Source organism: Simochromis diagramma, unplaced genomic scaffold, assembly GCF_900408965.1.
Source record: "Simochromis diagramma unplaced genomic scaffold, fSimDia1.1 OVJJ01000596.1, whole genome shotgun sequence".
NCBI lineage: Eukaryota > Metazoa > Chordata > Actinopteri > Cichliformes > Cichlidae > Simochromis > Simochromis diagramma.
Window position 1 is genome coordinate 17,639,260 of NW_024387245.1, and position 27,213 is coordinate 17,666,472.

Genomic DNA, 27,213 nt, shown 5'->3' on the forward strand with positions numbered 1-27,213 from the left:
TTAGGTTAGATTACATATTTGTGTGGAAAGGTCTGTGGCTATATGTGTGAGCTTAGTGACAATGCACATTACATTTAGATTCAGTACATTTCGGGTTATTGACATGATTTTAATTTGTGATTAAAATCAATGCACATTACTCAATGTCAGTTTTCCCAAGACAATAAAAGCCTGGAGTGTTTTCACATTACCATGCAGTAGAATGTAATTTAAAAGGTCACCTTGGACATGTATGTTCCTCACACTGATAGCAACCAGCAAATGAACACTGTTAATACCGAAGCAACCCTAGCAACAACAAAACCGGACAGAGCATGTAAACTGGCTGCCTGAAGCGGCACAGTTCTTCGGCCAATAAATTGATGTCTGGTGGATAAAAACCTCAGTCCAAACACCAGATGAACACACCATCTGTTTCTCTGCGATTCCACTCATTAGGAGTACATATTTTATTTTTTTTTCCTTTATTCCCCTTGTCATTTCATGGGCACTGCTATAGCCCTGCTCCTTTCTGCCATTGCGTTTCTATTGTCATTTAATTTTTTGTTACTGAGTGCAGATCGATAAACGCTTGATGTGTGTTTGTTTTGTTGTTTCATATTTTGCAGTGAATATAATCAAATCCCTTCTGCTTTTCCATAGCTCGTTTGCATAATGTTGTAAGCATCTCCTTCTCAACTTTTCTTTTGTCATGAGCCAAATCTGCCTTTTTGATACAACACATTTTGGAAAGGTTTGCCGTGCAAACATCTTGACAAACAATAATCACAACCAGTTTTACAATACTTCGTTTTTAATCATGTTTTCATAAATATTACCACATAAAAAGCATTGACTCTTATTCTACAGCCATCAGTTGATTTCTGCCACTGCTGTGTTCATTATGTTTTTCTGGTGAAGCCACATTTGAAAACCAATGGACCCATCAGCTGAGAGCCTAGAGGCTCCAGTCATGCAAGCCTTCTGCCATCTTTCCCTCCAGATGCAACCTTACATGCTCCATCTGTGGCTCTATGATTGCTCTCAACAGCCACCTGCAGTGGTGCCATCGCTGGCAGGCACAAACAGTATGAGCCGTCCCGGCCATAATTTTAGCAACGTTATCGTTCTTTGTTGATGAGATGCCTCTGTTTATGTACCATGTTTGACATAATCTTTTTTTAGTCTTAATCTTTTCATCTTAAATTCTGTTTGAAGAACAGCATTGTGCTCCAGAAACAGTTTGCAAGTATTTGTTGTTTACTGGAAACTTTTTTTTATGTGCACATATGCTTGTGTAAAAGCACAGCCACAAAGTCCATATAAATGTTTAAATAGAACGTCTGTCTTTGAATGTGCATGCATGACATGAGTGGATTCGATTTCACTGCAAAGCCATGTTGAACAGTCAGTCAATTTCCTGCCGCACACTCTGTTGTTCCTCCATGACAAATGCCTCGATTTCCTCATAACACATTCCTATATCATTATTGGTCATGGACGTTATATAGTCCAACATACTCTGAGTCCCTCTGAGTATCAGATTGCTTCAGTGTTCATTTGAGAACGCCAAAAGCAAAGAAAGAAAGAAAGAAAAAAGAGGAAACCACTAACATTTTATTGCTAGCTGAGAAAGAAGTTTTCAAAGAAGTAAGAATGTTTGTTTTTTGTTTATCATTTATTGCTTTTTTTCTCCAGCTTTTAGAGCTGTGCTCATGGGGGAAAAAATACAATCTCAGTTTTAAGCCTTTTCATACGTACATGTAGGATATTTCCGGTGCTACTGTTAAAATCTCTGGCAAACATCTAACACTGTTACAACATATGAGGAATATTGTGGTTTCTAAAAGCAGCTTGTAAAAATGTGTCTTTTCATGGCCTGTCTCAGTCCATTAAAGTAGATACATGACACCACATAATGATATTAAAATATTCTTCAGACCTCCCTCCATAAACAGCATTCCTAAATGAGGTTTTAAACCAGAGGGTGAATTGTCTGTGAATACTAAGTGAATGGCATTGGGAAAGCTGACATGGTTTGAGGCCTCTGTATTGTTGAGAAAAGTCAGGAAGGTTTAGCTCAAGTGTAAAATCCATACCGAAGCCCTTTGGTAATGCTTGACTTGACAAGTTGTGCATGTGTCTGAATGTGTTTGTGTGTTTGCACTCACACTCATACTCGAAGCTACCTTCATGATTCATTAACGTGTGTGTGTACGCCTGTTATGCTACGGAACCTACGGTTCTTTGTGTTACTAGGCTGTTGTACTCATATTTCCATTTAAATATGTGTCTGTGGTGTGATTTACAGCCGTCCACTATTGCATAAATCCTCTGACTGCTAGCCCAAAAAGACAGAAATGTAGAAAAAAAGTGTCCATATGGAACTTATCATAAGCAACCATATTTCTCCATTACTAGGAGCAATTTGTTGTAATTGCCAGCTTAGACGTAATATGGCCTCAAACTAGATTTTTTTGTCATAAAAAAAGAAAAATCTAAATGAAATATGAGAATACCCATTAACTGACACAATTATGCTATAATAATCAGAAAATTGAGCTGTCAAGACTGGAAAGCCTCTTTAAGATGCTAGTTACAAAGCATAAGGAGCGTGTGTCTGTATGCATGCGGGAAGGATCTGACAGAAACTGTATGTAATTGGTAGGTTTATCTTTAAAAGCCGATTATTTACATTTTGAACTAAGTGGAAATTGAACAAAAAATTTGACAACATAACCAGCTAAAGTGTACGAATCAGAGAGGTCATTATAAAGAGAAAGAGGGAGGAGGAGATCCTTCTGTGCAATATTCCTTGTATACAAGGGTGACTAACTGGATACTTTGATGAAGCAAATTGGTCTATTTCTGCACAACCTTGCATCATAAAAATATTCGTAGTGAAAATTTCCCTCTCAGTTATGATTCCTAAATAACACCGTGGCCTCTGTGTGCACTCCATCCTGACTGGCTGGAGGGGTGTTAATTAGTTTGAAATAATCAGTTTTTTCAGAGCACTAGGACTTGATACTCAAGAATATGGGCTCACTGCACACATTCTGCTGAGTCAGAGTTCATGAATAGCTTTTGCTCTCACATAATTTCAGTGATAAATGGCTGTGGATGAAGCTTACGGGGAGCAATTTAATTGGCTAAGCATGAATTCTAAGTCTTTCAATTATCATCACATCGTTCCGACTCTGACAATAATCTCTATCTCTGTTTCCTCAAATGTGTCATGAGTCGAACAATATCATCTGATTTAACATCCTATGCCACAACGCATGACTAAATTAGCTTGACTGTAAGCCAAACCAGTCTCGAATCTGCATTGCTCTTTTAAAATAATTTGTGTGACAAGCAAAGGCAAAAAAGAACAGAAAAAGTAGGCCCAGAAGAACTGGGTCAAATGGCATTTGAAAATAAAATAAAATAAAAATACATTAAAGTTAAGGTGATTGACATTGTTCATGTTACCTTACCATGCTTCCAAATCAAAAATATTTTTCTTTGATGTACAGTGCACCATGTACTAAGTACTTCCACACATACAGACAACCTTCAGTCAGGAATATAAACATAAAAATACTTTTTTTTTGCACAGTAATTCCCACCTAGTGCTTAGGGCTGTGCGGGACTTTGTTCTTTGAATAGTTTTTAATGTGTAAGAGGCTTTTAGATCTTATTTTTCAAAGGACAGGCATGAGGGATTCTCATGAGGCTGTGACACTCCCATTAAGAATGTGATTCTTACAATATAGCACACAGATTAACAGGCCAGCTTTGTAGTCCCTGCCTGCAGCACCAAATCCAAATTGTGCATACATATTATTATATATTAGCACTACTTTAAGATTATGTTCTACTTGCCTAAACTAACGTGGACTAAGAATGTTATGGATTTTTACTGTTAGTGCTTTTCTTCAACTCGTTGGTTTTAATGGATTTTTAAGGACATAATGGGCCACACTGTAATATTTTTCATGTTTTTTGCAATCCCTTTAATCCGATTAAACAAACCACGTGGGACTTGAGGAACAGTGCACACCTGTGGCACATTTGAAAACGTTGTTCACAAGGAATATATGACCAGTGAGTCTGTGAAAACCTGGCCTTAATCACGGTCAATCAAATCAGCTCCTGAGGGCCAGACAGTTTTATAATACAGAATCCAGGTTGGTTCCTCTTGAAGGAATATAAGGTTGTTTGGACTAGAGAGTTCCAAGGCACAATATTATACCCAAAGTATGATCATAACACTGTAAGCATGCTGCCAATGGCTTTGAAAAGAATCTGTAAGTCTGGTCTCCTCATCAGGACCATTTAGTTCATTAATCACTTGGCATTTTTAACCAACTCAGCTCAGTTTGAACATGTTCATGTATCCACATGCAATGAGGAACTACACCATTTCCTGTTGAGAAAAAAGCTTTTTTTAAGCACATACTGTAACTCATTGAAAATGTTATTATTTAAAAATTATGTTTTCCTCAGTTAATTAATGGCTGACATATTGGTGATACTGATGGTGATTGACTGGGAATGAAATAAAATGAATCCTTTCATTCTGTTAAATTTCCACAACACTTGGTATCTGAATTTGGTTAAAGGTCAGCCATTCCTCCTGATGTTTGTATAATTAGAACTCATTCTTAAATTTAGTGTGCACTTTCTTCACCATAACCAAATTCCCAGAAGCAAGAAAGTTTTTGGCTCTAGTACAAGTTCCTTGTTTCAAAGTCTTAAAACCTCTGAACACTCTGGATCTTGCTAGTGTGGAGTTGCTCTTTGCCATTAACAAATGATTAAAATTGATCATGTGTCCACTTCCTATCATCTGCCTTTTAGTTAAAAAAGAAATAGACCACAGATACCCTGTTGTAGCTGGAAATATTGGATGCAGTGAGAAATGTTTCTGATGTGTGACTCAGACATGAGTTTAATGAAGTCTGATCATGATACACTATTCATTTCTCTTTTTTAGTGCAGCTATACTGTGTGTGGGCGAGGAAGGCTGTGAAGAACACCATGTTTTAGTTTAGTTCCTTTGATTTAACAGCTTATTGAGTTTCTCAAACATGCAAAAAGCACTCATATGTATTGATTATGAGTTATTTCAAGAAAAGTGGGATTGTCATTTAATTAAAGCCACTATAAGCCATGGAAATCTACAGTCAAGCTTGGGAGTGATGACAATCTATTAAACTGTCAATTGTAAAACCCTTCTTATATCACTGAGCATTTGTTACACTTAAACAAAATCTGGTATTCAACAGACAGACCATGCTATAATCTCTGACAAGGAAAAAAAAGAAGACAAGACATGTCAAAAAGACATTGAACATCATGTCAAAAAAATGCCTCTTTTAAAAATATATTTTGTCTGACTTTACTTTAATCTTTTTAACTTTTCACTGGAAGTTAGATGTAACAAAAAAAAGTTATAGATTATTGTATGGCTACACTTACATTTCAAAGGAATTTCACTCATTAAAAATTTAAGGAGTAGAGGAGGCGAGGAGCCAACAGGCTTATGAAACTGAAGCAATCAGATTTTAGTTTCTCACATGTGGTGAGACACAGGTAGGTGAGCAAAGAACAGAGGAAGAGTAATTAAGGGGGAGACAGATTTTTTTTTCTTTTTTAACAGAAAATATCAAACTTGTGTCTGAGGAAAGTGAAATGCAGCACTAAAACCAGTATATATAATATATATTTTTGACTGCCCTGATGGCTGTTTTAATTAAGGATGCACTGATTTTTAGCCTCTGTATTCAGTATATGTGAGTGTTTCTAAGGTTATGAGAAGCAGGAATATGTTGCACGACTGTGTTTTTCTTTCTACATATGCTGTTTGGAATATGAAGTGTTTAAATTGCAGAGAAATTTATGTTACAGTGAGTTAAAAAAAATACTATCCTATACTATTTTTCTACTATATTTAAATGCTTAGTTGTCAGTAAAGTGTCCTTATAGGATAGCTACCGTGTTTTATATGATGTGATTCAGATACCCAGCCATTACTTTTTCGATTGTATTAAGTAATATAACCTGAAGGTCACATTTTAATTACATATTTTTCTCAGTATAAATGCAGTTCAGAATTACTGAAGGGTCAATACCATTTTAAAATGGTATTGCTTTATGTGTCCGGGTGAATTTGCCAATAACACCATAATTACAGCATTTATGAAGCTTTGATTTAAAGTGATATTGACCCCTCCAGTAATGAGGCTCGAGCTCTCTCAAATTAACATATTGTAGCACCAAAATGGCCACATATATCAATTGAATGCCATTATAATCCTGTGAATGAAGTGGCCAGAGAGCAAGAGGTAGTCGTGTACAACATGAGGATGAAAGTGAGGAAATAATTTTAAAAAGTCAATATGGCAGATGTAGATAGAGAGAAAAAGGTGAGAGGAAATCGGGTGAAAAGACGGCAGAAATGCAAAGAAGCAAAATATAGAGAAATAAAGAGACATGGGCTGTGAAGCACATGAATTGCAGATGGGTAGACACAGAGAAAGATAGAGATATGAGAGGAGTCAGGCCACCAGATGGTCTAATGACCACAGGAAATATTACATCTGGCAACTGCACACCAACATTAATGACACCAGTCATTTAAGAGCCCTGAGAAGAGCTGCTGTGTATGTGTGCATGTCTTCCTGGGGGTGCATGCATGTGGCTCATTTAACTGTACTTGCAAGGTCAAGAAGGCCCTCTAATTACTGCATAATTAACCAAAAGGCAAGGTCTGGAGACATTAACCTTCATTGTGTGATTAAAAAGAATGGCAGGTCAAGGTTTGGACACTGCACTGTATGCAAACTTCTTCATCAATATTTCTTCATATAAAAATTAATTCAGGTCAGGTCTGTCAACTTGCAAATCTGTGTATTTGCGCCGCATTGTTGGCCTTGTTGAAGTTGGGTTGTTTTTAGCACCTTATTACGAGTCTGTTTTTATTTCAAATCCTCTGATGGAATCTAAACAAAAGCAGATATAGACATGCATGCTACAGATATGTCTTTTACATAACAGACTTTAATCAAGCTGACAAGCTTGCTAACTTAAGACCTTGTCATTCGTCACCAAAAGTCTTTGATAATTAAAATGATGTAGGTAGCGGTGATGCATGTGTAGGAAAAGCTGATTATCATGGAGCTTAAAAAAATAGTATGTTTCATATCTCACAGGATACTGATGCACCCCCTCAAGGATGTACACTCTTTACGTCAACGAAGAACCAAACCATATCTTTAAAATTTTATGTTCATATTAAAATGACACAGAGGCCTTTAAAGCCACTTTTATAAAACAGGAAAGACTCATTCTAAAATACTTTTTTTTAAATAAAACATAAATACTAAAGGAATATAAATGAGTAAAAAGTTCACAGTTTACTTTCAGTCATCACATCACATTTGCCCATGAACAGTGGTTAGCACTGTTGCTGCACAGCAAGAAGGCCCTGCGTTCGATTCTGTTTGCTTACTATGTGGAGTGTGCATGGTCTCCCCGTGTCCCTGGGTTTTCTCCTCACACAGTGTGAAGACACACAGTTAGTGAGGTTAGGTTAATTGCCAATTTTGAATTGGCCCTAGGTGTGAGTGATTGTCTGTCTCTCTGTGTTAGCCCTGTGACAGCACATGTAACCTCACGTGAACCTGAATTGGATAAGTGGAAGAAAACGGATGGATGGATCTCATAACATCTTTGTCCTTAGTGTTTGATTTCATTATAGAACAATATAGACTACAAACAACATTTATGTAATGTAAGGTGTATAGATATAAATTCTCTCTCCCTCTATTTGTATCTCTCTCTTGGTCCTCCATTCCTTCCTCCCTTCCCATTCTCTCTCTTATCTGTTCCTCATGGGTCTATATGAAATATTCCAACCAGGCTCCTACAGTGAACACATAATTAGAAACCACTGAACCGTGGCTCTAACATGGGAGCTTTACTCCTATCTGTTTGGTGAAAGGGGGTTGAGAAGGTGGGGGTGGGTCGCCTGTAAAACATCTTCATGGTCAGAATACTACACCAGCCTGAAATACTGACGGCCTACAATACATTTAGATAGATATTAGGAGAAGGGGGAAGAGAGAGCAGTGGATACATGAGGTAGAATGGGTAAATGGATTGATAGATGAGCCATGGGGGAGAAGAGAGTCATCAACAGAAATGGAAAGAGAGAGTCATGGCTGGCGTCCATTAGTTCTGTTTTCCACAGCAAGGGATTTTTTTTTTTCTTTTTTAAAATTTCCATTGTCATCAATTATCCAGCATCACCAGGCAAGGGTTGGATTTTAAACAAAGCTAATGAGAAAACAGCTAAAAAAACAATGATACTGTAGGTGATGACATTTACAGAACAGCCACAATCCCACTATTTATACAAAATATGTTGAGTTCTGGCTCCTTGGCCACTATTGATTCTACTAATATCCTTGCTCTTATTCTGCTTTGAGGTGTTTTGAGCCACAATATCATATTGATGAAAACTGAAGAGTATTGAAAACCTGAAGCTTAATAAGCTATGTATTTGATCTGAGAATTCAGCACTGCATACAAAGCAAGAGCAAGTTAGCAAGATCCCAAAAAATGCAATTGTGTTTTTGAGGTCAACGAAACTGTTAAAATTAAAAAGTAAATGTTTTCCAAAACAGCAGTTAATGAAACTGTAATGTTATGAGACTGTGTGAATGCATAGTGGAAACAGAACTATCAGTTTAATTAAAAAAAAAAAAAATCTTATTTTCATCTGGGATAATGAATCCAGAGTTTTAAAGGCTTTTAAAAAAAATCTGAATATCCTGGAGATTCTTTACAAATAACAGCCTGGAGTTGTTAGTAAGGTAGCTGCCTAATGTTAAGTCTAGTTTCTGGAAGAGTTTGTGTGTGTGCTTTGAGTCAAAACATCTATGACATTTCTGCTGTGCTTTGTCCACATAGGAAACAGATACTGAATGTCTTTTGGTGTTCAGCCTGCTGACACTCGTTTAGGTCATGTACAGCTGTGGTGTGATGTTATAGCATGACCTACGTTTTACAGTGGTCAAAGTCGTAATTTGATTCCATAGCGTTATTTTTACTTTTTCTTGGTGATGTCACCATGTAACTCACCTGACCTTATACGGTTGTGTACCTTCATGTGGTTGTGCTTTGACTTTTACCTGACTTTGTCTCTGTGTGGCTTTATTCTGTTGTCATAGTGCGATTAGCTAGTTATGGTTTGTGCTGACGGCTTATTGCTGTATTAGAAAAGGACAGAAGAGCCTTTGGGACAGTTTGCATCACAGTGTGTCCTTGGACCATGCAGACGTTCACACATTGTCACATATAAAGCTGCACACACACACACACACACACACACAAACACACAAATAGTCACACATAAGAACTTACACATGGTTATATTCTTACATACATATGTGAGATCTCCACATGTGAAAGGACCATGTTTTTATGAGCCCTTCCTTTCAGCTAGAGCAGGAAATTGAATGTCCAGCAGCTAAGGCTGTTAATTAACATTTATGGCTCTAGATGACCGTTAGACTGGCTGTCACAGCCTTTACATCAAACCAGCTGGGGTATAAAAATTCAATCTCAATCCCTGACTCTATGCCAAAGTAATGATGGCAGATCATGATGTTGATTTGTTTTATAATTTTAAACTACACTGCACTGATCCCCTTTGGGGACACAGTATTTGTTTGTCCTTTTACGCAGAGGATGTCTGTGGAATACTTTTAAGGCATGCAGATATTTTGTTAAATCCCACAGACTAATTGCACGAGGGATTTAACGTTGGTCTCCTCTGTCCGTTCAGTTGCTTTCTATGCTTCTGCTGAAGAAAAATCAGTTTTCACAGTAATTAACAAGTCTTTACACAAATGTTAAAGATGAGTAACAAATACATAAAACGTCTAACCATTAAATGAACAGATATGCATGTATATATTGTTCTTTTATACCACCAACATGAAATCCCATCATTAATAAGGCCTGTCCAAATGGATGAATATGCTTGTGTTCTTAAAGCTGTGCTAACAGTTAATTAAACACTTGATCATTTAACTATGTTTTTTAATAATTTTTTTATTTCTGCATTATGCTAGGGCACAGCTAAACATTATAAAAAGGCTTCACACACTTTTTCTTACTTCTTTGATTCCTTCATAATGTTTTTTTTCTTTCTCTCCTGCTTTAAACTCTTTCATTTCTCATCTGTTCTCAGCCCACACAGTGGTCTATATTCCTTACAGCCGGGCCTGGCTTTCACAACTGAAACACTGATTAAATACAAGTCACGGTGAGAGACAGTTTGTTTCTGACAGTTACAGCGTAGACTAAGACTTAGGAACTGGGAGCAAGTAAACCAGCATCCTGATCGATGGTCATCGACATGGCAACAAAACAGCTTACTTAGGTAGACTGGGAGGAACCTCTACTTGCACAAAATGTTTGTATTTAAAATGTTTGTGTAATTGACAAAAACCTGCACAAGTATACATTACTCCCTTCACTGAAAATTTCTAAATCAGTGTCGAATCTGTGACAAAACCTGATCAAAATTACTTATTTACTTTAGTGTCATTGCTACAGCCTCATTCACATCTGCGTCTGCACCGCCTATCACATGTACAGTATACACGCATGCATGAGCACATGGGCACACGCACAGCAATACACAAATAGACATCAGACTCAATTCCTGTCACAGTTCCAAACACCTGTCTGCCAATCTTCCAATAGTGTTTTGACCGCTTTTCCCTGGTCAAACTGTGTGTGAGCTGCATTTGTGTTGATATGTCACCGTGTATGTGTGTTAGTGTTCTGACAGCCACAGATAAGGTGGCAGTTATCTTATCATGCTGAGCCAACCTACTCTAACCCTCACAAACCTCAGGTGTCAGCATGTTGGCTTTTCACGAAGCACACTCCCCCACCACCATAACTCCATTTTCATGTCAATTTCACACCATTTTGCTCTCTGTCTCTACCTTCCCTCCCCTCGGTCTTTATCTCTTGATTTCCCTCCTCATTCCTTTGTGATAGGCATTTAAGCCCATTTTAGTCCAGTTTGCTCTTCTGTTCTCCCTTCATCTCTCCCATTTGATCTTTCTTGCTATCCATCTACTTGGCCTTGTGATCAATGTCTTCTATCACTCGCCAAGTTTTGACAACATTTGCTGTCTTGCTTTCCTTTTTTTTTGCACTTTGCCTACATCCTAGGCTTGTTTTTAAGCTTATTTCATCTTCCTTTCTTGATTCTTCCATTTTTGTATCTTTCTTTCTCTTTACCACTAACCCTTCGCTCTCACAGTTCTCTCAGTGTCTAGAAGAGGTGACAATTTACTTTAACATTGCTAGATAACCCCAGTTATTCTCAGTGTCTTTCTCATTGCCTTCCATACCTTCCACTCTGTTTTCAACACATTTTCATCCAGTCCTTTATTCACGGCTCAGCAGAGATGACAGCCTTTTATTATCAGTCTGCCAGTCAGTTCACCATTTTCTAACTACCTTCTCTCCTTCTCTGTATCTCTTCTATTCCCGTATTAGATGCCGTCATTCTTTGGTCTGCCAAGCTTCTCAGTCACCATTGTAGTCCTCTGGGCAAACCACCTTATCTAATTATTTTTATTTTATTTTATTTTACTTTATTTTTATTTTATTATTTTTTTTGTCTCAAAGGGTTTCAGTGCAATCAGCTAGCAGGCAGTTAAAAGGTGGCTCAATCAATGAAAGTAGTGGTTTGAGAGAACGAAAGCAAAATCAAGTACTCTATTCAACATAAAAAGAGAGTATTATTACTGTAACGTAAAAAATATTTAAGATAGTTTTTACATTCATATTCAAAACGGCTGTAACAGACTTTTTCTTTCAGTTAATTTTATCTTTTAATTTAGCCTTTCATTTTACCTCATACCTTACCTCTCTTTACTCCCTGCTCACTTGTATTCCCGCCTTGTATGCCATATTTCATGGTGCACTCTCAATAATGAGAGTAGAGTATCAACTGAACTTGCTTCTGGGGTTTCTATCGTCTGTCTTTGCCCATTTTTAATTACTTTTAACATTTCCAATTGATTTTATCAACTTGACTCACAGTAAAATTATCACTTTCTGACTGGTAATATTGTTCATGCAAAACTGAGGCTGGAATATGAAGAGGTTACACCTGGCGAACTTGTTAGTACACCGGGTTCATTCCTATAAGAAAATGTAAAGGAATTATCAATAAGGAATACGTAAAGTTAATAATGGTACAATGTCTGTCTGTTTGTACTTCTGACATACATAAATATTTATCTTTTTCAAATAGCTTAAATTTAAATAGGTTTGATGTTTAAATCTAACACATTTTATGACACTCACAGAAACCTGCTCTTGTAGGCCATAAGCCATATGTCTTCCCAGCTTTCTTGACATTTACACATTTTCTTATTCTTTAAGCAATCATTCTATTTTTGCTGTTTCAAAAGCGCTCTTTAAATGAAGCCCTTCTCAATTATGAATAGTGTCTTTGTTTGCATTATGGTAAATTATAAATGGACTAATTTTATAGTACTTTTCTGCTTTTACCGGGCACTCAAATTACTTTTATTTTATGCCTTTAAATGCCAGCCTATCATGTATACACTCAGTCTTCAATGGATCCATTGGGAGTAATTTGGGGTTAGGTATCTAGCCCAACAAGACTGCAATTAGTATAGAAACTGCTTCATCTGCAGATTCAGTATCCATACATGTGCAACACTCAAAGTCAACTCTACAGTAATGTTCAAACAAGTTATTTAAAAAAGGTAAAGACTATGGATTGTTATTTCATTGAAATGTAAGTAATTATTAACTTTTTTTTTTTTTTATAAAGTCTTGCCCAGCAATAGTCCACCATAGTCTACTTGCCTACTTATAAATCTGAAAACCCGTAGCAATGACATACCTAACCAGATATCTATGAGTCAGCTCTGGGGAAAAAAAAAGGCTAAATAAAGTAAAACAAAACTATTTTCAATAAAAGGTTTACTTTTTTTAATTAAATGTTGAGACATATGATCATTCAACTACCATATCAAGTCAAAATGTTACTATTTTAATGTCTACTAATTGCAAAATTGATTTAAATTTATGAGAAAAAGCAAAAGCCTTGGGCCATCTGTTATGGGCTGGCAGGAAATCAAAAGCTGATTTTCTGTCATATACAGTGCTGCTCTCTTTTCCATAATTCTGTTTTTGTCATGTCTACTAACAAGAAATCATTTATAGTGCGCAAAGCAGCTTTCCTCTCTTAAATCACTTAATTAACTTGACTACTGTAGGTGGAGTGAGAGTGAGACTGACAGGTAATTGCAGCCTCAAGCCCCATGGTTGACCTCTCCTTGCTGACCATATATGTAAACCTGAAGTTAAAGACAGACACCAAGCTGCAAGCATGAACACTGAATGTAATAAAGATGACTGAGAGACTGACACAAAGAGCCAAAAGGGAGAACGAGAACATCGTGTTTTCTTTTCTTTTGTTGAGGAAATAAACATGAAATGCAGCATGGTAAACAATGTTAATATGAAGGATGAAGGGAGAACATTTGCCGCTTCTGAACTGGCTTTCAGTGTTATCACTGTAGGTTAATTTCCAATGAATGTCATTCAGTGAATTGGCTGTCTGTATTTCAGAAAGAAAGAAAAAAATCCTTGAGGGAAATCATTACTTTCCATTTTAGATTTATTTTCTTCTTGCTGTTTTTTTGTTCCTGATTAAATAAATTAGATTATTCTCATCAGATGCAAATTCCCAACTTGCATGCAGTTCACTAAAAGTCACATTAAGCATTTCTTATTGAGCTAGGTGACTAACTAGTTAGGTTGTGACACTAAATGAGAAACAAAACAAAAAAAAGCTGTATAGGAGCTGGTTTGCTTGTCACCCCTCCTTCTGTGTCCATCTTTTTCTATGTTCGTGCAGTCTATGGCTGAGAGCCCTCCTCGCCCTCTCCACCCTGTTTTGTAGTGGGATAATAAACAATGGCCTTTTTCTGCTCTCCCTCAGTCCTCTTCATTTTCATCAGAGTACAGTATGACAATAAGACCCCTACCCATTATTTAGAACAGGCAGACAGAACATGATCCAAGATGAAGCATCTGCTGCAGTGATGTCAGATGACAGTTATGAAGCAGATTATAAGGCTTATAGCCTGAACTCACTGCCTCCAGTTCCCTCTCTTAACATCTTAACTATGCAATCCTTGTGTCTTTCACTGCAGGCTTCTTATGAGTTTTTTAACTTTATTTTTTTTGGTCTATTTTGTTTGTTTGGGTTTTTTTGTTAGTTTCCTTTAATGTGCATTCAAGATGATCTGAAATGTCGCCTCACTGCTCTGTCATAACTACACAATGAAAATTGTCACAAATACACCTGTGAAATGTTTTTTTTCTAAACCCCAGACAAAACCCAATTTGTTGCAACCCTCTAAAAATCCAGGGGATGTGGTGAAATAACCAATATGATTTTTGTTTGTTTAAATGTGGAATTAAAACCACTTCTGTTGTTTTTCTTGGTGAGACTTTACATATGCTGCTTCAGCTAATATGTCTTCTGTGTGTCCTTTACACATAAGAACTTGCAATATGACATAGCATTGTCATATTGAACAGAACAAAAGTTACAAAGTCATGAATTTAATTCTGCTTTCATTACATTTTTGTGGTGCTGGATGAATATAAATAATTTAATTTGATATAATTTAGATTTTTTTAAAACACTCAAATGTCTGTGAAGGTTCTCAGTCACTCAAAAACAAAACACTCAAATGTAATCTGCAAATAAAATAGCAGGTCAACCTGTTGTCAGTAGGTTTACCTCCTGCTATGTCCATAGCTTCTGTTGCTATGTGCTCTTTTAGCCTTTATCTTCTTAATCTGAGTCCTCTGCTCTGTATTAATAGCTCTGGTTTTAGCAGAAAGAGCAGGGAAACAGAGCAGACTGAGAGAACTGAGGGATTGTTGCCTGAATTCACATTGGATTTTGTGCAATGTGCAGCTCAGCGAATCTCCTTTCAGCCCATCGATTTATAATAGCATTCAACCAATGACAGCTAAATCTTTAAATTCTCTATGTTTAGTTTAGGGTTGGTTTTTTTTTCTTCTTCTGTCCTCATTTGATAGCAGTAAGATATTAATGTTAATATTTCAGATATATTTCAGTGTGGAATCAACTCCTCCTTTTATTCACCAGCTCTGTGATGGCATGTCTTGTATGTTATATGTACTTGTCAAATAATGAAAGGAACATATGGATCACACATGCAATCTTGATCAATGAAATACTACTGACATAAAACGTGTAATACTTTGAGAACAAATAATAGTGACTGGGAATTAAAATCACCAATATGTGATTTTATATGTGAAGATGATAGTTTAGTAGTCATGGTTTTCACAGTTTTTTTTTTTAATTTGTTTGAGCAGAACCTAATTCCTCCTAAACTTTGACCTTATTCATGAAAACTTTTTCACAAGTCATACTAAAGAAATCAGGTGATTTGATAAACACAAGCCCAGCATCTGGATAATAAATAGTCTGTACACAAGGCAAACAGTCATACTGAGAAAACTTCATGTTATAATTAAAACCTGATTTTAAGCCATGATTTTGAGGTTTTACCATGATTTTGCTGCCTACTAAAGTGAAAATTCACCCACACCTTGATGCTTTAGAGTCAGGATTAGGGATGGGTATCGTTTAGGTTTTATCCGATACCGGTGCCAAATCGGTACTTTTGAAACGGTGCCGGTGCTCAAACGGTGCTCAAACCGGTGCTTAAAGAATGGAGAACACAAAATTGGTCCAAAAACCTCTCATGTTCAGCTGGTTTTTGTAAAAAGATAACAATGTTAGCCTTTTCTGCAGCTATAGGGCATATATGGTATCACTCTTGGCTGGAAGCAGTGCTTAAACAATGGAAAAAACACAAACTTTATCCAAAAACCTCTCATGTTTAGCCGTTTCCCTCTTTTTCTTTGGTCATTTTAGCCTTTTTGGCCAGGGTGAAGGGAGTATCTGCCATCAAACAAGAAGACAGCCGCATGTAGCTATGATGATGTTTGCTAGTTCACCTTACATGCATTAATGTAATAACGTGGTTAGCCTACTCAACGTAAATTACACACGAACAACATTAAGCTACTCACGCAGAGAAGAACGGCTGCTGCTGCATCATCATCCGTCATCATTTCTGCTACACTGGCAGGGCTAGGGGCCAGGACTCTATTCTTCGTGTTTTTGGGGATGTTGCTAACTCCGGGTCTGATAACAGGCACCACACCCGAGGTAGATGTGCACGGTGTGAGGTCTAGCAGCAAGCTATCAAATACGGCGCATTTCTTGGCTTTTAAAAAAAAACGCTATGCGTCGCCAGGTGTTTCATCGGATTTGAGGTGTTACCTCCTTTGACAGTATGACAGTATCAGCTTAAAGCACTTGTTGCAGGCTGCTGAGTTTGCATATTTTGCTGTGAAGTACAGCCAGACTTTTGACCGCTTTGCCTTGGGCATTTTTAATCTGTAGCTCTGCTCTAAAAGAACGTACGTACCTGGGCCCGCCTACTATCCTCGGAAACGTAAAATGATTGGCTAGAAGTGTATCACAGCTCAGGAAAAAAAAAAGCACCGAAATAAAGCACCGAAATGTGCGCTGCTTTTCGGTCTGGTTACTACCGTTTATGTCAGAACCGGTGCCATCATGGCACCGGATACCGGTACCCATCCCTAGTCAGGATTATTAAAAAGTATTAGTAAGAAGGAATTCAGATATCTCTGGCTGCTGAACTGGGGTGATCTGCTGTTATGGGGGTGTTGAAAACACACATGCTGAGTTTGTGATTATCTCTTGAGAGTCTCTCAGTTTGCATTCTCATCTATCTATTTTAATCCTTCTGCTACTGTTCTCTATTCAGCTCCTCCTTGTTTTCTCCCTCAGTCATCCTTTCTTTAATAATCACGCTTTGACTATCCACATAAATATTTGTAGTCTCTCCTGCTAATACTGTCAACTGCACCTGGAGACCTGGTGAATTGATTACTGCTGATTTACTTTTTAAAAATATTTATCTATTTACTTATTGTCGAAGGCTGCACTTTTTGTTTTTAGTGTTATTAATGATGGTTTGTTCTTAGTGATTCTGAAATTGTTTAAAGCAAAACTGCTGAATTGGAAAAGTTCAGCTGGTGTCAAAGTCTGGAAGAAGGATACAATTAGAGAAAAAGGTTTATGTGCTTGTGTAAAGAAACAAAAACTCCAGGAGAGACTGAAATAGGGAGAGAATCAGGGGAACAAACAAGAAGAGGTAGAGTGAGTGATGGGTGCAAAGTGTGTACTTGTCTTAAAGGGGATGTTTCACATGATAGCATGTTCTGCAGCATTGCCACCAGCAACCCACTACCCCATCCTCCTTGTCCCCATGGCACACACACACACACACACACACACACACACACACACACACACACACACACACACACACACACACACACACCTGTTATCTCTGCCTTCCCACCACCCAAGTGGGCAGGCAGACAAGATTTCCGAAAATAAATAAATAACCTTCAAGAACAACAAGTTATACCGAATTCAGTTCAGTTCATCTATACCAGAAAATATTAGGAGACCGGATATCTGACAACATTTTTTAATGAACTGAAAACTAAAGGATGAAGGTAGGAAGAATAACAGTTCTGATAGGATTTATTTATGCTGCACAATTCAAGCTTTTTCATATTGTAAAGTGGACAGATGAATCCTGGCCAACAATGTTTACTGAGCAGTTGATTAAAACAGGATTTACATAGTAAGGCCATAACTTTTATTTCCGTTTCATCATTATTAAGCAAAGAGATTTTCGTTTGTTTTCATTTTAATGATATTGCAGTTCTTAATGACCAGGCATGTGCTTTGTGCTGTGTAGTGCACTTATCATCACTTTTAGTATATATTAGATGTGTTAGCTTACTTAAAGAAAATCTAATAATAAATCCTCGGATGAGGTTTTTTGTTTTTTCGAAACACTAAACCCTGCTGTACAGTAGAAATCTGCTATAAAACTTTGCAGTAATATACATCACTTAAATAAATTTGTTATTCAAATGTTGCTGCTCAACATTAGTTATACTACCTAGTTTAACCACTTTACTGTATTGGCTAAATTGTGTAGTAAGCAGTATTGCGGTAAACTTTGCAAAGATGGACGTTGCTGAACTGATGCAGTGGTATCTACAGTCGGTGCTACTTTAGGTCCTGGGTAGCAGACATTATAATCAAGAGATATGGTACTGAAAGAATCCTCAAGAAATTTATGGGGGAATGTTGCAACAGTAAAGACTGTGGTACAATATATATCTTTCAAGGCTGAAAGATTTAAAACCATATTTGTGCAACGTCAGCAAACTTTTAAGTGATTTTTATCAGATTTAACTGGATATGTTCTGTAGTTTTTATGTCCCCTTGACCATTAAAATGAAAGTTAATTGAAAGAGTGCTTCAAAATAACTGCCCAAATAAGTGTCCAGAAGAGTAACACGACTTGCTTCTTGAAGGAGTCATCAATTTGAATTCAAGCTGATAAAGTTCTTTAGTAACAGTTGGCTAAATCCACCTTTATACTGATTGGAAAGCAGCCACGATATCACTCATCTAGCATCTGCTGTATTCCAGAATGTAGTTAGCTAAATCCACAAAGAGCAGTAAAATACAGCAGCAACATAGGTCAGCTGGATTTGCTACACCTCACAACAGACATTATTATCTTTATTATTAAATTATTATTAAATTATTTCATTTCTGATTCATTTCACCTTCATGCTTCCCACTACACCAGAACTTAGTGTTCTTTCACCTGCTATATCCCACTTTAACCTTTGGCTATATTATTCAAGTCACACAATAATTGTAATTTATTAACAGGAGCTCCGATTATCTTTTATTTTTTCCAATGCTCAACATTTCGCTTTTTCAAAACCACAAAATAGAAATTTTAGGGCTGAACCTCTTCACTCGTATCCATTATCTATGATTCGGCAGACTGTAATGGAGTTTGTTGTAGCTTTTATACTGGACACTAGACCACTTCATCAGAAGCATGACGTGGCTGCGGTAACAGCCGTTTTACAGCGCAGCAGATTTGGCTGATGTGCATGGCAAGTTAAATTACCATGAAGTGGAGCTAGAGTGTTTTTGTGTGTGTATCTGTGAGTGTGTCTAGCAGAATGTGAGAAGCGTGTAATAGGCTCACCTGTCTCTGCCTGCAGACTGATGGGCAGGTGGAGAAAATGAAAGCCAGATGGGAGGAAGAAGCGGTGGAGAAGGGTGGGTAGGGGGTAGATAAGACTGCAAAGACAGGATATGGTGTGGATACATTCATATTTTATATTTTTACAAAATGGTAATGTGTCGCCTGCTTCAAACTGGAAGTGCAGTTTTAGAGTCTCTTTGGTGGGGTTTGCTAGTATTTTTAGCCGGATGTTCTACTTTTCAACAGTAATGTTTCAAATCTTTCTTTTAGATAGAGCTCACTTTTGATTGACATTGACTGTTTTTATGTATGCTTTTTTTGGGGGGGGGGGGACTAGACTGCAAAGATAGGGATGACCTGATGATATTCTCAACCTCACCACAGATAATCACTCTTTAGAGGTTGTGACCACTTTGTCGTGTTCAAAAAGCTTAGGGAAAGGCAGGCCTAAATCCCCCCATTTTTAAATGACTGCTCAATCTCTTTAAAGATCAGATTCTCATATCCTGATGTCAAATCCTTAACAGTGCATTTTTAGTGTATTCAGTGACTAACTCCATGTTGTTTTTGACAGGGTGAAGAGGAGGAACGTGCTGACATTTTGCCCTGTCAGAAGTAAGTTTAATTCTTGTGTGTGTGTGTGTGTGTGTGTGCATGCATGCTTTCTGTAGATCAAAACTCAAATCTGACTTGTTTTCTTGCCTTTATTTACAGTTTAGCTTTATGATGCATTGTGCTGATCGTGTTTTACAAAGTGCGTTTAATGTTCACCACAAACAGGCAAAACAACTTGTTCCCCTCTTTGTTTTCCTGCCTAACCATGTCAGTAGTGAGATTGCATCATCTCGTAAATGTGTCGTGGTGACACATGAAACTTACATCACACCACTTTGACGATGATGGTTTTGACAGTGAGCATTCAAGATGAAATCAGTCAATGTGAGTCCCATGTGGTAAAAATAATGTAAGTGTGAATATACACCTTCAGGTACTTGATGAGATGATGAATATGAAATTTTTTGGCTCTCAAGAAAAAAAATATATGAAAAAAAAAAGTAATAAGCGATCCCAGTAGCTCTACTCTTTGAAAAGCTCTGGTCTGCCAGTATGGTGGTCTCTCCTTCTCTGTCAGTAGCACGTCTTCAGCTGTATCTGGTTGCTGTGGTGACATGTGTGTGTCAGCGGTAGGATGTGTGATGTGCTTGTGTGTGCGTGCGCATGGAGCGGCGGGTGTTGAAAGGACTCTGTAGAGGCAGAGTTCCCCTGTCCAGAAATTCCAGCAACACATACATGTCAGTGATCAGATACAGAAACTGTAGGTATGCAGACACTGCACACCTGCATGTATGTACACACATATATACAAGAAATACACAGACAGCACGGACACACACGTCGACAGATATCCAGATTCCATTCAGGCCAATGCCATGCATTCATACTGACAGCTAAGGACTATAAGGTTACACAGGGAAATCCGTGCCTGGAGCAATGCTTTGAACACTAATAGTATTTGTGCACACTTTTCTCAGTCACAGAGACTTGGAACTAAAAATGTAATGTCATTGAATTAAAGTAAAGAAATGTGAGCATTCTTATTTTGTCAGAATTGTCTTAATGTCTCATAAGTGACAGATGATATTATATTGGAAATTAGCAAATGTAAATTGCTGCTCATTCAGTAGCTGCAGTGAAAATGTTGTTGAAGGGCCCTTATTTAAGGACAACTTGACTATAGCTGATGAGAGAGCAGAAAGGATTGGAGATTTGCTTTCCCCAGCCACAACTCTTTTGTGTAGGTCTTGGGATTTGAACCGAGGACACAAGCCCACACAAGCTTTACTCTTGATAAACAGGTGTAAGGCAATCCAGTCACTCAGTGACTCTCTTTTCGGCATAACTGTAATTGAGTTCAAGTTCAAGAATTAATTCTCCCTACTGGGACATTTGGCTTGCAGCAAGCCATATCTCATGCAGGATAATCACAATAAACAAAGAGCAGTGAATATTCAGGAGACTGAGACACAGGAGACCGGAAGGTGCGTTACAGGTAAGGTTGATAATGGGAATGGAGATACAGTTGTATTTTTTTTTTCGATAACTTGAAAACTTTCGATAAAGTGGGATGACTCCGCTCTGAGCATGTAATCCATTTATACCATGTTACGAAGGTATTGTTATAGAATATTTTACTTTGAGCATTTATTAGTTTTGGAGGCATGAAGGGAAGTGAATGAATTCATGTTACGATTTTTAGACAATGCTTCTCAGTTAGCTTGACTTGAAAGCTTGAAAAAAATAGGGGGGAGGGGGGGGTAATATTTTTTTTAATGTAAATATTTTGGACATGACAAAGATTTGCTTTGTTTGCTATGCTTTGTTACATCTTCACATCAGCTGTTTTCAATATTTTGTTGGAACAGTTCAAAAAAACCTTTAAAGTCCATTTATTTTCCCCGTTAAATGTCACATTTGTGGTTCCCTGTTCATTTTTCATTCGGTGATTAACATGAGAGTTGTCTTTTTCAGATGAAAAGGGATGGCCTAGTGAAAATATATTTACATGATGGAGGTTATAACCTTTTTGAAGTTGAAATGTCACATTCCCTCTTCCTGTCTTGATAATGCTCTCTGGTCTCTTACTTTTGTGTTCAGAAACAAATGTAACTTTTACATTTGCTTGTATTTTGTAGCTTTATACACACTTTATGCAAGTTTTTGGCCATTTTCCCACTGAATGCATCTAATTTGGTTATATTGCTAAGGGGGAGTTGTCCTTCTGAAGAAATATATCTACTCAAACAGCCCACCCTTCTTTTATATTATGATGGATATCAAATACTAACTGGAAGAAACACACAAGTCCACTGCATAGTTATTGATGCTGTATTCAAAAAAAGCCTTCATGATGTACTATACACATGAGACATTGTCCACAAAACCCAGTTCTTTCATCTTTCTCTCTCTGCAAATGATTCCATTGACATGTAGGTTGGCAAATTCCTCTACACTTACGCAAGTGCATCTACCTCCTTCTGTTTAGTGCATCAGTGTGTAGGGGTGATCTGTAACGTGGGAGTGTGTTTTCATCACTGCGGGTCGTCTGGTCGTCAGAATCCCATTTACTCAGATACATGCATGTATGCGCACGCACATAGACAATCAGTCTTTCCATGTGTTTGTTGTACATAGTTGAAAAGCACACTTTTTTTTTAGATCATTTCAACATTGATTTATCTACAATGTACCATGTACAGCTCCCAGATTTATTTGCAAATGCATTTTTGCATAAAATTGACTTTGAAATTAACTTTTAGGTTTTGCAGTTGTGAGGAGGGATTTTTGAAATTATTTTTATGTCCCCTTTTTTTGTATCTTTGTGTGTATGTGCACATCTGTGTGTGCGTGTTACCTAAGAGCCTGCTCTGTCCTAATGGATTCAAAATGACCTGAGAGCTCTTTTTAGTTCTCTCATTATGTCAAGCATCAAGAAGTGTGTTTGTTCCTTTTTAGAATAGCTAATACACTTTCATTTAGCCCACAGCAGTGCTTAATAACGTTCATTAGTTACCACTGGGTACAGGGAGATGTCACTGAGTTTTTTCAGTGTTTTAACCCAGTTTTCAGGGGGAAAAAAGCTAGAGGAGGGTATAGAGTACACTGCAAATCTCTGTAAGCAAATTTTAAAAAATGTATCTTTAATGAGTGTAAAAAAAAACAATTTTAATGGGAATTTAAATTACATTATATATTTGTTGTTGTTGTTTTTTTGTTTTTGTTTCATAGTGTCATTCTTATAGTGTAACTATAAATTACCCTTTACCCATTACCTTATGGCTTAACCTACTTACTCTTTATTTTTAATTCTTACAATATCACTGGCTCTGACCTATCACTGTTGACATGGGAATGATACGGAATAAGAAATACCAATATAACTATAAGGAGTAATCCCAATTTAAATCACATTATAATGATTGTAACACATCTTTGTAAATTCCCTGTAGATGAGTGGGCCAGTCTGACTGGAAAGTTTGCATAAACTCAGGGCACTGAGTCCCAACGTGTATAAGGCATAGAGAAATATTTTATACAAGTCCCACAATCATATATATTATCAATTGATCACTGAATGGGGACCTTATGACTATGTTCACCATGCATGTGTTTATTAACATATGTTTATTTAGTTTGTGCACATTCTACATTTGTTACACTACGTATTTTAACAGTCAGTGCAAATTTTGCATCTTCCCAGTGCAGTTGACTGGCTGCTGATTAATGAGAAGTTATCAAAAGCCACTAAACAAAGTCTAGAAAATAGAGCACCAGAACGCAATGTGGGGATAAGAAAAAAACAATTTGGGTGAGCATCATCATGTCATGAGACATAATTGTTATCAATATTGTTCTGGTAAATTTTCTAGTTTACTATATCCCTTCATTAAAATATTGTACCATGCATTTAAATATTTTATCATGTATGCAGTATATATTATGTATGTATATTTGCGGCGTTCAACAGGATTAGTTGATGACATTAAGAATCCCATGAGGTGTGTAATATTGTAATAAGTCGCAAACCTTTAAGTTTACTCAATAAAAAAATGTTCAATTAGCCAACATTATGAGTCAAAGACGTTATTGACCAAACACATGCAAATCCATATGGAAAAGAAATAGAAAAAACTTATAAAAGACTTGCATAAGATGTGGCCTACTTCATATAGTGAATCATATAAGGCTTATATGATTTACTCATGAAAGTGACCACTTTCTCATTACTTTCATTTTTTTTTTTTAGTAAGTATCCAAAACATACAAGTTTCATTTATAGAATTTTTCAAGGGATCTTTTATCTGTTTTCACTCTTAAGATAAGATAAGATAAAACTTTATTGATCCCACGACAGGGAAATTTTTGCATCACCTCAGCTCAGGTACAGATATCAGAAGGAAATACAAAAATACAAATAAGTACAATCAATGAAAAAAAGTAAGATACACTATATACAATGGTAGCATACACAGTATGTGATTATGGATATAGTTGGAAATATTGAAGACATAAACTATATAGCTTGATATAGCTATTGTACCACTACTATTCCTATTTATAGACATGTACACACACATGTGCACATTAAATATACATACGTATACATATACATATATATATACCTGCACATGTCCATACACATGGAAGGTCCATTATGCATGACCTTGTATGCTTTTCATACAAGTTTCATGCAAGACAGATACAAACTTTATAAGATTTATATATATCTTTTCCATATGGGAGGGTTTGCTTAGAATACGGAATAATACTAATATAATTATTTATTATATATAAAAGCAGTGGTTTTTCAGTGTAGTCATTCAATTTAATGTGATTTGAACAAAATTATGTTGCGGATACAAATTTTGGTGACCGTCAAATTATACACAGGCATGTTGAATGTGACAGGTGAAACAAACATTTGCAGAGATGAATAATTAAAAAATGAAAAGAATTTGAATTAATGATAGGTGATGTTTTTTGTGAAAATTTTCATTGAAATTTACCACCTGTTGGATACATATGACAAATATTTATGCCATAATCACAGTAAGATTATAACTTGCAGTGATTAAATGTTGCGCATTGACAAGGCAAAAATATTAAGGTCTGTGCCACTTGCCATGTTTTTGACCTAGAAATGCTGACAAGGGAGTGATAGGCCAAGGAATTGTATTAACCCAGCCGTGTCCTTACCATTGCTGACAAGAATTTTATTTCTTGCCGTGCTGCTGCGTTAGACAGCTCTGAAAGTGGAGTGGGCTAACACTAGTGAGAGCAGTATGTCTGCTCTGTAGGATGTGATTGCTGACAAGTGAGTTTTCTTTGGTCTTAAACAATGCTGAGCAGGGATGGGTAAGGCAAAGAATAGAAACAAGTTAGCTATATCATTTCTACATGTTGACAAGGCACAGCTCTGAAATGCGCTAGTCTGCCTGCCCTTGCATCGCTGACACGACACTGGATGTTTGTTGACGAGCTGTTTGCTACTCCCCGCCCATGTCAGCATGGCTAAGGCCACATACACATCTGCCGCCTGAGAAACTTGAGCCCATCTTTCCAGCAGATATTGTTAGTGTCTGCTTGTGTATGCCCATTGACAGGGATTAGCAGCGATGTGTGAGCATAGCTCCTTGGGATGGTCTTGCTTGCTGTTGCAGGTCAATGCATGTGTGTTCTAATGTCCGTCAGTGTTAGTGTGTGATTGTGTGCATGAGTGTTTGCCAGACAGTGGGGGGTTAGGCCTGGATTGCAATAACAATGGAGAGGAATTTAAATGAGAAAAAAGGGGGGGTCAGGGAACGTTTGCAAGGAGGATGGAAAAAGCTTTGGCACTATTGTTATTCTGCCCCTTTGTCATTCTGCTTCTCCATCTCTCTATTACACATCTCTTGGTCTCTGTTCCTCACACTCCAGACTCCCAGATGTCTCATATAAGTCACTCTGTCAGCTCTTGATTTGATCCCAAACTTATTACTGTTTTTGCGATTTCACTAAACAAGTTTTGTGTTCTACCAATGCTTCCACTGTGTTGACAGAATGGGCTGATTAACTAATGATCTGCTCACTTTTGATACTACTCAGTGACTTACAGTTTTTTCTGTAGCACTGTTTGCCATCCATTGTGTTTCCTTTTCAGCAACACAAAAAGGTAATGGATTTCAGAGTTACACGATGCATGCCAGAGAAGTTGTTAGGCCCAGCAGCTGGTTAAATCCCCAACCCCAGGTGTTGGGGATTTACGTTTGCCCTCAGTTGATGTAGCACTTTCCCCCTGCCATAACATGGCTGCATAGGTCTACAGGGACACAGTAAAGTAAGAAAAGAGACAGCGATAGCTTCCATACAGACGAGACAGCAGTCTGATTCCTTTTCTGACATACAGCTGTCACAAAAATAAAAGACAAGCAATAAAAAAATGCATTGAAGAAGTAGGGCTTTTCACATGACAGCTAAAACGTCTTACTGGGAGACATCGAGAATCTGGAACTTGCTGTCTAAAAGTTGCCGAGGGCTGGTATCAGTATAGCCACACAAAAATTAAAGACTGGCAAGACTTGTTTCTTACTTTATTATGAACTGGCTTAATGTGACCTCTCTACTTCAACACTGTGATTTCATATTCTGCTTATATATGATCAACTTGGGTACAAAATCGAGTTTTTTCCAGGACAAGCGAGTGGGAGTGACATGGACAATCGTCTAACATTTCAGGCCAACTCCAGATGGCTTTTGTACTGCAGTCCAGTTTCAGTCAAGTTGCTAATACAATCTTGTACTACATATCCAAGCCTAATACACGTTCAGAATTTGTGCGACTCAGTGTGTCTGTCATATACACAGGCATACTTGCTTTCTATCCACATCTCTGTACACGCCCCCCCCACACACCCACCACCCCCACCCCTTTGCTCTGTTGCGGCTCTAATTGCGATCAATTAGGAAACTTCAGAAGGCTGAAATAGGAGCTGTGACAAGGGGCATCCGCTGAGCTGGCAGCGAGAGAGAGAGAGAGAGGCAGGGAGGGAAAGAGAAATGAGAAGAACGAGAATGAGTGGAGGAGGAGAGGGAAAACGGTGATATAGGAGTGGAAAGAGGCTGCGGAGGGGGGCAGGAGAGCGGAGTCCAAGTTGGTGTCGAGAGATGAGCTAATGGTAATGGCGTGATTGATGTGGCCACAGCAGCTGAAAGTCACATCGTTTTTCATGCCAGGTATTGATTCCTGACAACCTCTTGTTAGCTTTGGGGCGCAGCAGATTGGGCATGGCACAAACAGCGCCATGGTAGGGGTTTTATTCCCATCTGAAATGTATGCTGTTATACTGCTGAAAGGTGCTTTGAACAAAAGCATCTTACTCTAAATTCGGAGCATGTC

General features: G+C 37.5%; 1 protein-coding gene across 2 annotated transcripts in view; it reads left to right on the forward strand.

Moving 5' to 3' along the window:
- The window catches only part of cntfr (ciliary neurotrophic factor receptor), a 207,545-nt gene that overhangs the window by 13,822 nt on the left and 166,510 nt on the right, over nucleotides 1-27,213 (forward strand). For both annotated transcript variants that reach the window (XM_040000229.1, XM_040000230.1), the window contains exon 2: nucleotides 19,855-19,895. The gene's annotated coding sequence lies outside the window, so the exon portion shown is untranslated. The remainder of the gene's footprint in view (nucleotides 1-19,854; nucleotides 19,896-27,213) is intronic.